The sequence below is a fragment of the Palaemon carinicauda genome, chromosome 16 (genome assembly GCF_036898095.1).
Source record: "Palaemon carinicauda isolate YSFRI2023 chromosome 16, ASM3689809v2, whole genome shotgun sequence".
Lineage (NCBI taxonomy): Eukaryota > Metazoa > Arthropoda > Malacostraca > Decapoda > Palaemonidae > Palaemon > Palaemon carinicauda.
In genome coordinates, this window is record NC_090740.1 from 116336197 (window position 1) to 116353069 (window position 16873).

Sequence of the window (16873 nt, forward strand, 5' to 3'; positions counted from 1 at the left end):
AATAATAAGATCAGTGTTAATGTGTGGATCAGAATCTTGGGCTTAAAGACGAAAGGAGGAAGCAACGCTTGAGAGAACAGATATGAGAATACTTAGATGGATTTTGGTAACATCACTAACTTACGATCGGGGAATGCTGAAATAAAAAAAAATTGGCATGTTTAGTAAAGATTACATAGATAATAAGAGTGTCAAGTCTAAGATGGTGTGGGCACGTGTTGAGAATGGTGGGGAGGGAGTGAGGAGTGTTTAGGAAATTAGGAGGAACTTGTTAGTGGGAGAAGATCAAGAGGAAGGAAGATAATTATATGGCGAGATAAGGTGAAGGATGATATGGTAGAAGAGGTTTGGTGGAAGAGGATGCCTTTGATAAAAGGCATTGGAAATTATAGCCTTCATCAGGCTACTGGTCCCTTAATTTAACGATAAAGGTGGGAAAGAAATATATATGTGTATATATATATATATATATATATATATATATATATATATATATATATATATATATATATATATATATATATATATCAAATTCGTTCTTTCCATCTATCTCTTAAAGTGATATTTCAAAAAAGGACTGCCACAAATTCATTGGTAAAATATGTAATTATCACACATAGTAATTGATGGTAAGGATGAATTCCTATGTGTCTAATTTCTAATGTTACGTATTTTATCGTAGAGTTTTTTTTTTTTTTTTTTTTTTTTTTTTTCAAAACCCCAGTTTTATTAGACACTAGAAGTATACAATCCTCTACCTCTCGATAAATCATTATGAAGTATAAATTCAATACGTTTTGTTTATACAACTTACTTTAGATCTCTATTATACAGTGAACTCACTTCCTAATACAGTAAAGTTATCTTAATCTGGGAATAAAATTAATTTCGTGAGAAATTGAATAGCCTAAATTTAATACCATGAAACTGCGTAATTATAAAAGGTGTGCTATAGTTTATTCCATCTCTTATCTCAGAAATACAGTATGTCTAACTTATGCAATATGTAGTTCTTGTCAAGCTTACTCGAAGATTAATCTGGAAATGTGATGACAAGAAGTATTTTGTATTTGAGTTTTAATGGACAGATAAAAGTAGGCATATATATATATATATATATATATATATATATATATATATATATATATATATATATATATATATATATATATATATATATATATATATATATATATATATATATATATATATATATATTTTTTCTTTTATTGCTTAAAATATTCGAAAACGTCTGGAAAAGAAAGTCATAAAAGTAGTTCCTTATTTCCCTCCCTCTTATAAAACCAGAGGAGTTAGGTTTACATTTAACATATTATCTTTTGTTCTAGCTTTATATGATATTATTCAGAAGAAAGACACAGTTAGATAATGATTTTATAAGTTAAAAAAAGAATTATTTCCACATTCCAATATTCCAGGCAATAGTATTGTTCCGCAAGTGGGTCCTTCATTTCACAATCACCACCGGTTGCCGTTGAAGAAGCGAGAAGACTTAAATATCTCATTTTTTCACCATGTTTCCGACATTTTCTATGATAAAACGTCTCATATATTCCCAAAGGTTAGTAACTCGGATACCAAGTCAGATATCTTTTAAGACATTAGTAGAGTTATTGAAAAAAAAGTAGTTTGCAATGTTGGTTATCCTACTAATGGAATACCTTAGTAGATCCAAATTCTTTGTTCTGTGCAAACAATTTATAGGTCTCTGGTTTAGAGGATTCTTGGGTAATATGTCATTTCGAAATTGTGTCACTTAGGATCCTGAAGTCTTTTGATGGAATCTCAAATTAGTTTTAAGGTAGCCTACCTTTAATTTGAAATAGTGCATCTCAAATTTTTGGTTTTGAAGGGTTTTATTATACTTATGGACGGGAAAAGCTTTTCCACTTTTAAAGCCTGTGTATCCTATGGAAAAACTCCAGTTTTTATATAAGGCCAATATTTCCTCCCAAGTAAATATCAAGATATACCTTAATATATCCTTCGGTTATGGGGTCATCCAGTGAGATCTTGGGTCTTGGGATAGGGAAAATTTACTGGCAAATCAATGAACAATGGTAAAATTAACCTATTCTTTATACACTATTCTCTGGCATGCATAATACACCAACGGAAAAAAAATTAGCATCCTATTCTCGTGAAAGTGTTATCACTTCAATATATTCTAGAAACCACACTAATCTGCTCCTCTTCGTACGTTTGTATGTACTGTGACCTCAGTGGGGCGGGTCCGAAGGCCTGTATCCTAGTTAGGTTTGTGGCCTGGGAAGTGGGGTCCTTAGAACTACTAGGGTAGGTTAGGTGGGACGTGTTAGGTTTTGTGGCCTTTCAAGAATCGCCTAAGTGTTTAATAATTTTCTTTTATTTCTGTGTTTGCAGACCCAAAGCCTGTCTGGCAGCGGGGTGGGGGTGGGGGGTTATATAACTAGGGAGCGGTTCATGTGCGGTGGAATTAAAGGTCATTGAAAGCACAATATTCAGTTCCGTGTTTTTTAAATTATCCTGATTTATTTCCTATTATCAGTTCATATGATGCCCTCATTTTGTTTAAGTTGACTAGTGCTGGCTATTTTCCCTTTTTCTCTGTGACTTAAGGTGACCGAAGCACAATTATTTACATAGTTAATTGTAATACTTTAATTTATAGGCAAATTTAAGAACTATATATTTTTCCTGCTCGTAATCTTAAGTTTTATCCATTTCTAACCGTGAACATTGAGGCAAACCTCTCGATGTGTTTGACAACCCCCACCCATATACTGTAATAACAAATAAGGGGGGGATCCCAGTGGGAAACTGGGGTTGTTGGTGAAGATACAAGTGAGTTTAAGCTATTAAAAAGGTCAAAGACATAATAAAAACAAGATAACCAATTGGAAATATACATGGTCCATGTATGTGGTGTGAAATTAAAGTACAGTGGTACCTCTACATATGAATTTAATCCGTTCTACAACCGACTTCAGGTGTAGAAAATGTTCGGATGTAGAAACGAATTTTCCCATAAAGAATACATTGAATTAGGATTAATCCGTGGTTGAGCCCAAAAACCTATGATAACTCCTTAATAAATTACTACACATAATTACACATGACAATATGCACTCTAAATTAGATAATAGACATGTAAAAAAGAATAATTATCAAAAAATAATAGATAAACGGGTTTTTAGCGTTACTTTACCTTAGAAAGTCCAGCGCAGGTGTTGGTCTTGCTACGCAGAGAGGAAACGGACGGGCGGCGAGGAGGTAGAGAGGGTGACTACGATAAACGTACACTACCGCAACTTCTTCTAACTTACACTAAGTGAACTTTAACCTAACTTAGCTTATTTATTTTTTCATTTTTATATTTTATATTATTTTTTACATTTTCTTTTTTTCTTTTTGATGATTAATTTTAATCACTTTCACTCTTTACACTTACAATTTATTGAATTTTTTTCTCTTCACTCTGCCATTTTCTTTGAACCACTTCTTTCCTCTTCATCACGAGTTCGCTTCGTAGTTTTTTTATTTTAAAGAAGCTATCGATAGAAAGTTGCTTAGTACGGCTTTTCAGAATGTTTTGAAAATGAGTTAGGCAAACATCATCGAACTGCGCAACTACACGACAAACCTGCAATTTTTTTGGATGGTAATTGTCGATGAAGTCGACCACGTCTTGATATTTTCCTAACATCTCTTTTATTTGCGCCGAACCTAACACATGTTCTACCTCCTCGATCCCTTCCTCGTCATCACTCATGTGCTCAGATATAGCATGGAGTTCCTTGAGCTCCTCTGTAGTAAGTTCGGCAGAGATGTTCGGCGACGAGTTCCGTGATGTCATCTGCGTCGACCTCCAGACCCATGGACTTGCCAAGGGAGACGATTTCCTCTAAGTCTTCCGCTGCACCCACCACGGGATCAGGTTCGGGGTCAAAACCCTCGAAATCTAGGGGAGAAACTGCATCAGGCCACAGCTTCTTCCAGGCAGAATTGATGGTTCGTCGAGTTAATCCCACCCAAGCCTGCTCTATGATCTTCAAGCAGTGCATGATGTTAAAGTGGCTTTTCCAAAATTCACGCAAAGTTAAGTTTGTGCTTTGCGTGACATTGAAGCACTGCTTGAATAGGTGCTTGGTGTAGAACTTCTTGAAGTTCAAGATGACTTGCTGGTCCGTGGGCTGGAGGATAGAGGTGGTATTCTGTGGATTCTGTGTATTGTCAAAGCATAGCAGGCACTTTAAAAGCAATTTCTGCTCATGAAGATACTTCTTCACAGGAGGACCGAAAACTTGGTTAACCCATTGGACAAAGAACTGCCTAGTGACCCAGGCCTTCGAGTTGGATCGCCAGAAAACATGAAGCTGGTCCTTATCCACATTCTGTGCCTTAAAGGCCCTAGGGTTCTCCGAATGGTAAACCAGTAAGGGCTTGACTTTGAAGTCCCCGCTAGCGTTGGCACATAGGGCAAGAGTCAACCGATCCTTCATTGGCTTATGCCCAGGCAATTTCTTCTCTTCGGCGGTGATGTAGGTTCGACTGGGCATCTTCTTCCAAAACAGCCCAGTTTCATCACAAACCCCTGCTGCTTTACGTAGCCTTCTTCCTGCACGGTCCTTTCAAAGCTCTTCACAAAGTCAGCTGCAGACTTTGTGTCCGCACTAGCAGCTGTGGCGAACAACTGAATGAATTCCGGACCGTTTCTTAAATTTTTCAAACCAGCCACGCGATGCCTTGAAATCGTCTGTGGAAGGTTCGGTTGAACTCTCCCCAGCATCACCCCCAGAGTTCGCCTCCTTCAAGTCAGTGAAGATGGCGTGCGCCTTCTCGCAGATGATAGTTTCGGCCATGGTGTCGCCAACAATCTCTCTGTCCTTGATCCAGATTAGCAGAAGTCGTTCCATCTCTTCTATGATAGGGCTACGACGTTTTGAAATGATGGTGATCCCCTTAGAAGGTTTCACTGCTTTAATGGCTTCTTTGTGTTTCAAGATCGTTGAGATCGTCGACATATTTCGGCCATATTCTTTTGCAAGTTCACTTACGCTCATGCTTTTCAATAATTTCTTGCTTTACTGTACTTCTAAAGAAAGCATTTCCTTCTTCCTTTTCTCACCACTACCGCTACCACTTGCGAAACTAAGCCTTTTAGGACCCATGCTTTACGTAAAAAACCGTAAAAGGATGTACGTAAAAAACCGTAAAAGGATGTACGTAAAAAATCACGATTAAATTAGTTAATAGCAGAACGCACAGCGCACAGCACACGAAGCCGACGAGAACAGAGGAATGACCCAAGCCACGCTAATTGAGGGTCCCTCCGAGGTCGAAGTGCTGCCTTCTATCGGTGGAAATAAAAAATACATCCGGCGCTATGAGTACCATCTACGCGTACGGGTATTGTTTACTTCGGGTGTCGAAAAAAAATTCGGGTGTAGAGTAGGAATGTGTTCGAATTGTACTTCGCGTGTCGAAAAATTCGGATATAACCGGTACGACGAAAATTGCTTACTTCGTGTGTCAAAATAAAATTCGGGTGTAGTCGTAAAATTGCTCGAACTTTACTTCGGATGTTGGAAAATTCGGATGTAGATACGTTCGTGTGTAGAGGTTCCACTGTACGTATATGATTTACAACACATCCCTTCTAATGGTTTTTACTCTGCTATGGCTAGCATCACCCACAAATAAATATTACCTAGCATCTTCTCTTGGTAAAATTACAGTTTCAAGCAAACTGGGATATATTCAATATTTAAATATATATTTTCTAGTTTAAATAGCGTGTTTACAACAAATTTTAGCTTAATTTCTACCGTAAATAAACAGATTTATAGATAGAGCGCCTCCCATAATTACATTAATCAGGTTTGTTGGTGGGAGAATACAGAAAACTACTAAAATAAGAGCTGTCTAACCTAAATACACCAGCCATCGTAATAAGTAAAAACTTTGGTAATCTAAATTGACAAATGGTAACAAAACACTGTTAAAACACTGGAGCTTTTGTTTGCCAGACTTCCAGACGCATAGAAAACGTGATTTTCCACCCTGATTTCTGTTGAGTTGAGTCTTTTGTAGCAGTTTGCATCATATTACAAATACCTGGTTTATTACAAATACCTGTACCTCATTATTTGATTGAGGTAATGATTTATTGGATTTTGCTCCGCCTTATGCATGCTTTGCTCGCGAGTAAACTATTATCTCATTGCTGCTATGTTTTGACAAGTGGACTATGTTTTACTATGCACGTTAACCTTTTGGCTAGTATTTCAGTGTAATGATACTGCCACGGCACTTAACTTGAGAAGCAACAACTACGGCACTTCTGAAAAATGGAACCCATGGCAGTATTTGTTTATAAGAGCACGCTCTCCATTTACTCCAAAATTATGCAGTCCTGCAGATCTCTTTTTGTACAGTAATTAAGAGGTTCTTTAAATGCTGGGAAAGCAAAAAAATAGCAAGATATGTTGCGAGAGGGGTGAGGGGTTGGCATGTATGAATTCCAAAATCACATTCAATAGGATAATCTTGTAACAAAGCAACCAATCAGTTTTCTGCTCTTATCATACCTGTAATTTATAACCAAAAACAAAGAATGATCAGGCATTTTTAGCCTCAATGCATTGGGAAAAATACTAACCTGACAGTGTAAATACATCCTTGGGACAACGGTCAGGAAAAATATTCATCAGGAAATATTTCCTTAATTTGCAGAAGATTTGGGTAACTTTTTCGTACAATTTGTCTAAATGATATACTGTACAGTATACTGTAATAAGTAAAAAAATTAGTTATCTGAATTTTACAGAAACTGCAATAATACTCTCCTCGTGTCTGGCAAGTGGTTTTATGGATGTGCTGCACAAGCCATCCCCATTGGTCACTATTAATTCATCACAATCCTAAAATTGATATCGGCGGCATTCCTCAGATGGATTTTGCTCCTCTCTTGCTCTCTTCGCTCGCAAATAAACAATCTAATTTCTGGTGTATTGGCAAGCGGTACATGGATAAACTGTGCACGCCAATTATATGGCTCATGAATTTGGGATATTTACTTGCTCATGAGCAACAATAGATATATCAGAAGGTTTGTTTTTTTTTTTTTTTTTTTTTTTTTTTTTTTGAAGGAACTAAAACCTGATGGGGAAAAAGTGGCTCTTATTAAACAACTTCTTGGAACCTATGCATAAATATGTGGATGCTCACAATTAATTAAAGATGCCTGTTAATATGTGGTACAGAACTGTATTGTAATTTCTAGCATAACTGAAATTTGCGATTAGAAATGAGTGTGTGGTAGCATATTGGAAAAGCCCCTGTACAGTGATCTGCTTAACAGGTGAGTGATTCCTGTTCAAACCTCATCATCCTTGTGAGCTAAGGATTAGGGTTTGGAGAAGCTTATAGGTTTACCAGCTGAGTCATCAGCAGCTGTTGACTGGTCCTCCTTGATCCTAGCTTGGGTGGAGAGGGGTCTGGGGGTACTGATCATATGTATATACGAGTAGTTTCTAGGGCATTGTCATATCTTTAGGCCATTGTCACTGTCCCTTACCTCTTGACATTCACGAGCAAGTTAAACATCCGTTAGAATTCCACCCAGCGCTTTTGTTGTAATTTATATTTTTCTCTTGTAAAACACACGAAAACAAAACCATTCTTCTTAGATTATCGGGACAAATGTATAAGAGAAATAATTAACTTCAGTAAGTAAAGTAGCGTAATTTTCCGAGTTATTTGTTTTTCTTTCTATTGTTACACAATATTTGTTCTTATTTGTTTTAACTGCCTCTGTGCAGTGTGCTAATTTTTGCCCGAATGCACAGTAGCTCCACCCATTGATCTCCGTGCTCCAATGGAAACCGTGTAGATTTTCTTAATGTATTATTATTGCCTATTAGATTTTGGCATGCTATATTGACTTATTTAAGTTGGTAAACCTTGTAATAATGCCCCTCTCCTGTTTTTACAATTTTTACTTAGAATTGGCCAATCAGATTCCACTTACTGTATATTTTAATTACTATTTGTTCGGGTCCTTAAGTTCTTGCTGAAGGAAAGGATGCTGTCCTTGATCTCTACACCACCACCTTCAGACATACCAAGACTAAGGCAGCCTTGCATTGGTCTAGAGTGGATTATGGGGGTCAAGAAGAGGTCTTTCACACAAGTGGCAGGAGTTTCACAGTCCCTCAGGTCGACTCTACTCAAGGTCATAGACTCAGAGCTCTCAACGTTGGTGGCAAGAGCACATCCTTGGTGTTCCAAAAGAACTACATTGGTGCAGGTATTACAACTAGGTCTGTGGAAAAGTCACACCAATTTCACAGCCCACTACCTGCAAGACGTAACCCACAGGAACCTGAGCACCTTTTCCATAGGTCCAGTGTTGGCTACACTAAATATGATTAGAAACCCCTTAACTTCCTTGTAGGCCAAGTCAGTCGAGGGCAGATGGTACCCCGTAGTAAGTCTAGAATGAATGTGAGTGACTGGCTTCTTCTTTTTTATTCTCCCCTCTTAGGGTTTCAGTATGCAAGGAACTGCACGTTGACCTCGTCTGACTTTAAGTGGTTTATAGTCCCTTGTGTAACATGATATATGTATATATATTCATATCCTCCATCTCCCTACAAGTTTGAGTCGGGCAATGTCTAAGCTAAGTGTGGATTTTAACTCCAAGTTCAAGTCCCAATGCTTAGTTTGTACACAATTCAACGGATTGCCCAGGCTGTTAGCTCTCAAATTTTAAGAGTTAGCGAGGTGTTAGGGTATGTCTATTAAGGTCGTGTGAAGCACAGAATCACACCTTGGGTAAAAAATCAGCCAGTTGGTTAAGGACTTCCACCCACTTAAAGCGAGTCTCCACTAAAAAAAAAGGGAAATGGTTTTTATTAGGTACTGGAACAAATGATAAATTCGGAATTAATTTGTATAGTCCTTAAATATAAAAACCTTGAGCTCTATAGATTTCTGTCCTGCCATCACCTAGTTATTATTATTATTATTATTACTAGCCAAGCTACAACCCTAGTTGGAAAAGCAAGATGCTACAAGCCCGAGGGCTCCAAGAGGGAAAAACAGCCCAGTGAGGAAAGGAAATAAGGAAATAAATAAATGATGAGAATAAATTAACAAATTCTAAAAACAGTAACAGCGTCAAAAACAGATATGTCCTATATAAACTATTAACGTCAAAAAACAGATATGTTATATATATAAACAATAAAAAGACTCCCGTCAGCCTGGTCAACATTAAAACTAAAAGTCTGGCTGGAAATAAAAAGTGTCACATCATTTTATCGGTGTGTGTGAGCGGGGTGGCTGGTCTACCTGGGTAAAAAGTCTTTTGGTTAGTTTTCAGCATTTGCCTAAATAATATCTACTCCACTGTAAAGAGCTCAAAGTTCGTATAGTTTGGGAAAATATAAATTCTTTCCAAATTTCTTATTTGCTCAGGATTTATATATAACTCTTATAGATATTTTGTGAGTATTGTTTGTGTTTGACCAGGTATCCTCTGTGGTTTAAGGTAGAATGGTTTATTCAGGGGAATTATGGTTTATTGCAGAATTGGGGGAGCTCCTATTAGCTGGTGGATTTCCTGTGTACAGTCATTTGATTATTGTAGTGAAGTATTGCCTTGTTACGATTCAGGAGGAAATATTTTTGGCTTTACAAGGTATACTTTCAGTTGTTGTAGTTGCTTTTAAATGTCATGGACAAGTCTAGTTTGTCATTTCTACTATTTTATAATATATTAGACAATTTTATATTTTTTATCATACAGAATATTTTACTAAAAAATTCTTGAAGTGTACAGTAAAGTATTAGAATAAAAATTATTTATCTGTATAATTAACATATTTTATTTATTTTTCAGACTATAATCGTCAAAAAGAATTGTATAGCATGCTCAAACCAGAAATTATACTGCAAATATACCATACAACAAGTATAGCGAGACATTCCTAATGAGATCAAGGTGAAGATCAGCAATGGAAAATCTGGAACTTCAAGAAATTTTTTTTGAGGAACACAAAATGTATTATTATTAATTTCTAATTACAAAAGTAGTACTGAATCATCCTGGCTGAAGTGGCCACTGTCATCGAACTTTTCTGGGTTATTGAAATATCCTTATGAAAATATAATGCTACAAATATCTCAATTAAGTGGTCAATTGACCGGAGTTACAGAGATTTTAGGGGGTTGTGTGTTACAATGGCCACTCCATTAATATCCTACAAGTTCAATAGCCAGCACTAATTGAAGATAAAAAAAAAGGAGTTGTTATACTAAGTAAAATAAGTTTGTTCAAACACCTAATATAAAAAAACCTTTTGCTCTTTACTTTGGATATATACTTTGGCAAAAGCTGAAACTAGCCTTAAAACTTTTAGTGAGTTAAAACTGCCTGCCATTAGTTAGCAAGGTGGTAGACCAACCACTCGGCTCGCGCACACTGGTGATATTACACCATGTTATATATTGGCTTTGGCGTAGATCTCTGTCTTTTACGGAAGTGCATGTAATATTTCAGGATCGCTAGTATATGGGCTTGTCCTGGCGTGGAAGGTTGCCCTTCATGTCGGCCTTGGAGACTGATTCTCCTCTTTGTCTTGTGTGTAGAAGCGGTTCTTGCTTGCAGGAGTCACCTTGTAGTAAGTGTTGGGAGTGGCCATCCTCCTAGTTGGTGCTGCTCAGTAAGAGATGAGAGAAGAAATCCAAAAGGGATTCTTATTCTTCGTGGTCTTCCTCGAAGTCGAAGAAGTTCAGTCTTCTTACTCCAACATTTCATTCCCTCCCCATTGAGTCTGCTTGTTCAGTCCCCTCCAGAGGATGATTGAACAAGAGTGATGGTCGTTTGATTCCTGACATCCCTTAATTTCAAAGGGACTCCCTTTCTAACGAAGTGGTGCTGCCCTCTGCAGTAGGGGTCTTTTTCCGTTTTTGAGGTGCTACAGTTAGCGGCACAGCGGGAGTACACACCTGCCTGCCCAGGGGTCGACTACAGTCAAGCCTTGTTCTTTGTGATAGTTAGGTTAAAGACACAGCACGAAAAGCAAATTTTCGCTAATAAATACTACACTAGGGTGGGCTAACTCCTAACCTAAAAAGTCAATGCCCCTTGCCACGAGCTGGTGCGTGAGCTGATGATTAACACAGTAAATACTACCTAATATTATTTTAATTGGATTTCTACAACATTTTATAATTATATGTACAGTGTACAGTACAATTACACACATGTACACTACGTACTGGACACAGTATTGTGCTAAGGTAAAGTTCACAGAGTCCTCATCATCCCCTTACTGTTCTGTATAACAAAAGTTGTTCCTATCTAGTAATACAGTACTGTAACCTAATACTCAATGATGCTGTAGTGTATATAGCTGTAATAATGTACATTAATATTATTACAGTACAGCTTAATTGAACGTACTGTGTGTTCGGTGTTTTTGTTCAAGACTTAGCTTACGCTGCTACTCTTGAAGCATGACACAACTTCTTGTGTGTTGTATCTTGTGCAGTATGTTATCTATACTTTCTTAAACAGAAATACAGCTTATTTTGTAAACAAAAAACTTGAGTATTTAGATAACATTTGTTCTTTTAAATAAACATAAACTGCATTTAATTACTCTCTCTCTCTCTCTCTCTCTCTCTCTCTCTCTCTCTCTCTCTCTCTCTCTCTCTCTCTCTCTCTCTCTCTCTCTCTCTCTCTCTCTCTCTCGTATTCAATTTCGTCTTAGAAGCATTATTGCATTCTAGAAAATTACGAATATTTAAATAGTTAATTGAGCTTCAATAAAACATTTATGTACTTTTGTTTGAAATTTTGGGTGTATTTTATCAATAAGTGTTATGGGTGCCGCGATCCCATTACCTATCCTCCTGTAAGGTGTGCCTGCAATCAAAAGTTATTGTTATCCAGTGTGTGTGTGTCTGTCTGTCTGTCTGTTCCAACCCTCTGCTAACTAGTGGTGGCTGGTTATACCTCACTAAAAAGTTTTATGGCTTGTTTCAGCATTCACCAAAATATATCTAAAGTAAAGAGCTCAAGGTTCGTATAGTTATGAAAAATATAAATTAATTTCATATTTGCCATTTTTACAACAGTGATGGTACCAGATTATTTCAAGTTTAACAAAATGTGTATATCTGGAAGCAGTAAAATTGATTATTAAAACTATCAACCACTACTCGGCTTAGTAACAAGTATTTTATTAGCTCTAAATCTTTACAAAGAGTGGATATAAAGTAAACTTTTGTTAATTTTTAATTCTATGCATCTTTCTGTTAAAACATCATGTGATGCTATTTTTTTTTAGTAAAATTATAGATGTTCAAAATTCAACTTTTGAAATTATTTCCGGATCTACAGTATGAGCTTTGTCTTTATAATTGATTCAGACTGTAATTTCCTAGATTATGTGATATTAAGCTAGCACAGTAATTTTAGTTTCCTGAAAATTAGAGACAATGAAATTACCGAATGATGTTGGATTCCTTAGAAATTTGCTGCTGTTTAAAAATTGTTATCTGTTGAAATTTAATTACCTGAACCTCTTAACATACTTCTAGCTCTTATCATCTTTGGATTTATGTAAAGTACTGTAAATAACTTATCTAAATGTATAACTGATGGGAAATTGATATTAGGCATCTTTTTGTCAGTTGATTCAATTTAATTCTACAATATTTATATCAAAGTACATTAATTCCATGTGGATATAACCTACAACTAATTATTTCAACTGAATATTATTTCATCTTTGTATACCAGGTCATCTCTGACTTTCGAGAGACTTCTAATCATTAGCAACTGTATTTGAATTTTCTTTTACATAATGTTGAATCTATAGTAGGCATACAGTATGTTCTCTTAGAAGGTATAATTAGATATGCTCCAGATAATAGGTATTGGACAAAAAGTCTGGCTCTAGAGTTAGCTGAATCTTGCCATTAGTATTGTCACATTTTTCCTTTGGGTTGATAATGGGTGAAGAATAGCTTATAATATTCTAGCAATCAACACACAATTATTGGTATTATAAATATACTAGTGAAGTAAGAAAATAATGAATTTTGTCTCATATATTTTAAACAAGTTATATTTCCTTTCCTCTTGCAATGATGATTGGTATACCACTTAACGGAAGCTTTCATGTGAAACTCCAGTATGAGAATTATTTTCCAAATGTTTCAGTTTAGCAAAGGGAGAACCAAGTATTCATGTTAAGATTTAGCTTTTTATTGAATAGGTTTAATCCATTTAGGTTGTGAAATGAGAGGCAAAGAAACCCAAGAATAGAATAATTTTGAATATTTGTCAAGGGAATCACTGTATGTAAGGTCATAGTAGGTGTTGCTAAACATTAGTAGGCTAATATGATTCATTCTCTCTCTCTCTCTCTCTCTCTCTCTCTCTCTCTCTCTCTCTCTCTCTCTCTCTCTCTCTCTCTCTCTCTCTGTTATATCCACAAAAAAAAATGACCTGTCGTAATAGGTTTAGATTGTTTGAAAACTTTTTCCAAGGTTATTTGTAAGCTTAATCTTAGAAATGATATAAATGTTTTAGAAATTTTCATTAAATTAATATTCTTTTTCCAAAAATATCAGTACAGTACCTGTATTTTAATTATTCTGGTCACATATAATCTTCCGAGTGCTTGTTTGCAGTAGATCCTGTTTATTTTTCTTCAATCTAGTGAATTGATATTTGTTTAAAAGACAAAAATGACAAAATGGCTGTTGAAATTATAGTCTTGTCTACTGGTGTTGAGCTTTGCATTTTCTTTTATTAGCTGCCTAGTTCTCTAGGCTAGAATATAGCCTATATAGCTATTAACTGGTTTGAAGCATTTTAAAAATTAGATTTATATTAAAGGGTTTTATGAAGGGTTTTAGTAAAAGAAAATTTTGTTGGGATTGCAATTGATGTGTGTAGCAAGAAGGTGGTTGGAGGCATCATGAGGAAGGGCAGTGAATGGTGGAATGAAGGAGTGAAGGTAAAAATGGAAGAGAAAAAGGGGGCTTTTGAAGAATGGCTGCAGAGTAATAGTATAGAGAAGTATGAAAAATATAAAGAGAAAAATGTGGAAGTAAAGCGCAAGGTACGCGAGGCAAAGAGGGCAGCTGACTTGAGGTGGGGTCAGGGATTGGGTCATTCATATGAAGAGAATAAGTAGTAGTTTTGGAAAGAAGTGAAGAGAGTAAGGAAGGCTGGCTCAAGAATTGAAGAGACAGTGAAAGATGGAAATGGAAGGTTGTTAAAAGGAGAGGAGGCAAGGAAAAGATGGGCAGAATATTTTGAAAGTTTACTGAAAGTTGAGGATAATATGGAGGCAGATATAATTGCTGTTGCAGGTTTTGAGGTAGCAGTGATGGGAGATGAGAATGAGAGAGAGATTACAATAGATGAAGTGAGGAGAGCACTTAATGAAACGAGAGTAGGTAAAGTGTCTGGTATGGATGGTGCGAGAGCCGAGATGTTGAAGGAAGGGGGTGTGACTGTACTTGAATGGTTGGGGAGATTGTTTAATATGTGTTTTGTGTTGTCAATGGTACCAGTAGATTGGGTTTGTGCATGTATTGTACCACTATATAAGGGTAAGGGAGATGTGCATGAGTGTTGTAATTCAAGAGGTTTAAGCGTAGTTGGAAAAGTGTATGGTAGAGTAATGATTAATAGGATCAAGGATAAAACAGAATGCAATCTTAAAAGTATAGGGTGGTTTTAGAAGAGGTTGGGGTTGTATGAATCAGATTTTTACAGTAAGGCAGATTTGCGAGAAATATTTAGCAAAAGGTAAGGAGGTTAATGTTGCGTTTATGGATCTGGAGAAAGCGTATGAGAGAGTTGATAAGGAAGCAATGTGGAATGGGATGAGGTTATATGGAATTGGTGGAAGGTTGTTGCAAGCAGTGAAAAGTTTCTACAAAGGTAGTAAAGCATGTGTTAGGATAGGAAATGAAGTGAGTGATTGGTTTCCGGTGAGAGTGGGGCTGAGACAGGGATGTGTGATGTCGGCGTGGTTGTTTAACTTGTATGTTGATGGAGTGGTGAGAGAGGTGAATGCTCGAGTGCTTGGACGAGGATTAAAACTGGTAGACGAGAATGACCATGAATGGGAGGTAAATCAGTTGTTGTTTGCGGATGATACTGTACTGGTTGCAGACACAGAAGAGAAGCTTGGCCGTTTAGTGACAGAATTTGGAAGTGTGTGTGAGAGAAGGAAGTTGAGAGTTAATGTGGGTAAGAGTAAGGTTATGAGATGTACGAGAAGGGAAGGTGGTGCAAGGTTGAATGTCATGTTGAATGGAGTTACTTGAGGTGGTGGATCAGTTTAAGTACTTGGGGTCTGTTGTTGCAGAAAATGGTGGAGTGGAAGCAGATGTACGTCAGAGAGTGAATGAAGGTTGCAAAGTGTTGGGGCATTTAAGGGAGTAGTAAAAAATAGAGGGTTGGGCATGAATGTAAAGAGAGTTCTATATGAGAAAGTGATTGTACCAACTGTGATGTATGGATCGGAGTTGTGGGGAATGAAAGTGATGGAGAGACAGACATTGAATGTGTTTGAGATGAAGTGTCTAAGGAGTATGGCTGGTGTATCTCGAGTAGATAGGGTTAGGAACGAAGTGGTGAGAGTGAGAACGGGTGTAAGAAATGAGTTAGCAGCTAGAGTGGATATGAATGTGTTGAGGTGGTTTGGCCATGTTAAGAGAATGGAAAATGGCTGTCTGCTAAAGGTGATGATGAATGCAAGAGTTGATGGGAGAAGTACAAGAGGAAGGCCAAGGTTTGGGTGGATGGATGGAGTGAAGGAAGCTCTGGGTGATAGGAGGATAGATATGAGAGAGACAAGAGAGCGTGGTAGAAATAGGAATGAATGGCGAGTGATAGTGACGCAGTTCCGGTAGGCCCTGCTGCTTCCTCCGATGCCTTAGATGACCGCGGAGGTAGCAGCAGTAGGGGATTCTGCATTATGAAGCTTCATCTGTGGTGGATAATGTGGGAGGGTTGGCTGTGGCACCCTAGCAGTACCAGCTGAACTCGGTTGAGTCAATAGGCTGGGAGGAACGTAGAGAGTAGAGGTCCCCTTTTTTGTTTTTGTTTCATTTGTTGATGTCGGCTACCCCCAAAATTGGGATAAGTGCCATAGTATATGGATGGATGAAAGGATTAGTAATTAGATTTATGATAGTAGGAAACCATCGTGAAGTAATTTTAAATCGACATTCACAGAATATCTATAAAAGTGGATGTTCTAGAAGTGGTTTTAATGTAAAGCTTCAAGATTATTCCTGATAGATGTATAGCAGTTACCGTATAACTGATGAATGGTTAAGATTAATATTTTGTAAAGAGAATGCTCAGGCAATTGGTTTTTGATATGCATTGTACCCAATGCACCAAATTTTTTTTTTTGGGGGGGGGGGGGGTGGGCGGTGAATTCTGGCCGAAATTAGGTATTTAGGACAATGGGTTAAATAATTAAAAATAGGGAAACTAAAAAAAATTCTGAAAATGCAGCAATTTAAAGTATTGTAAAATTTGGTAATTTAAAAATTACAAAATTAGATGGAAATGGGGTTGAAATTTTCAAATATAAACCTATGAAGGATGGTTTTAATTGATAAATTGCTTTGAAAATTTAAAATTTAACGGATAAATAAGATGTGACTTGGAAATGGTTTTTAAAGAGATATCAAATGCTTAATACCAGTTGCTTTTTATAATCAATAGAATAATGTTTTGACATTTTATTTGATACAAGTATTAATTATTAAAACTTGAGACATGATACGCATGTATAATTCATAAATGTACATAGGTTAT

At 36.7% G+C, this 16873-nt stretch overlaps 1 long non-coding RNA gene across 1 annotated transcript; it reads left to right on the top strand.

The window, feature by feature from the left end:
• Positions 1 to 1466: 1466 nt before the first annotated feature.
• Positions 1467 to 10143, top strand: LOC137655819 (uncharacterized). The gene is made up of 2 exons (XR_011046867.1): positions 1467 to 1582; positions 9908 to 10143. It is a non-coding gene; the product is annotated as an uncharacterized lncRNA (long non-coding RNA).
• The last annotated feature ends 6730 nt before the right edge of the window (positions 10144 to 16873 follow it).